Source organism: Frankliniella occidentalis, unplaced genomic scaffold (assembly GCF_000697945.3).
Source record: "Frankliniella occidentalis isolate FOCC.00 unplaced genomic scaffold, Focc_3.1 Scaffold132, whole genome shotgun sequence".
Taxonomy (NCBI): Eukaryota; Metazoa; Arthropoda; class Insecta; order Thysanoptera; family Thripidae; genus Frankliniella; species Frankliniella occidentalis.
Genome location: NW_026267259.1, coordinates 50,670 through 51,164, shown reverse-complemented (window position 1 = coordinate 51,164; position 495 = coordinate 50,670).

Genomic DNA, 495 nt, shown 5'->3' with positions numbered 1-495 from the left:
CTTAGTCGGAACATAAGTGTTGCGCAGTAAACATTTTTGGTGAAGCGGTGCAAAACAATTTGTTGGTTTAAAACTTTTGAATGGTTTAAGATACATACTTCAGATAATGTTTCTCCTTAATTTTGAGTCAGTTACTCATAAAGTTCCATTAGTTACAAATACATATGTTTTTTCAAAGAATGGTTTGGTAGTGTGGTGTGTCCTTTCTTTTCATAAGTGTGGTACTGCTTGTTACTATAATTTTTTGTCCTGGCTGTAGTTCCGTTTCATACACTTTTTGACTGCTGTGATAGAAATGTGTCATTTGGTTTTGACCGTTTAGACTCAGTCCTTTGATTTTGTATATGAATGAAATGTTAGACTTGTCTGAAGTAAAGAAATTTTGTTTTCTAATCACAATTTGTTTTAATTTCTTGCATATTAAACACATGATATTAATAATTCTACTAAAACTCTGCCAGCTGCCACATTGAAACATTCCTTTCCTGAAAAAGA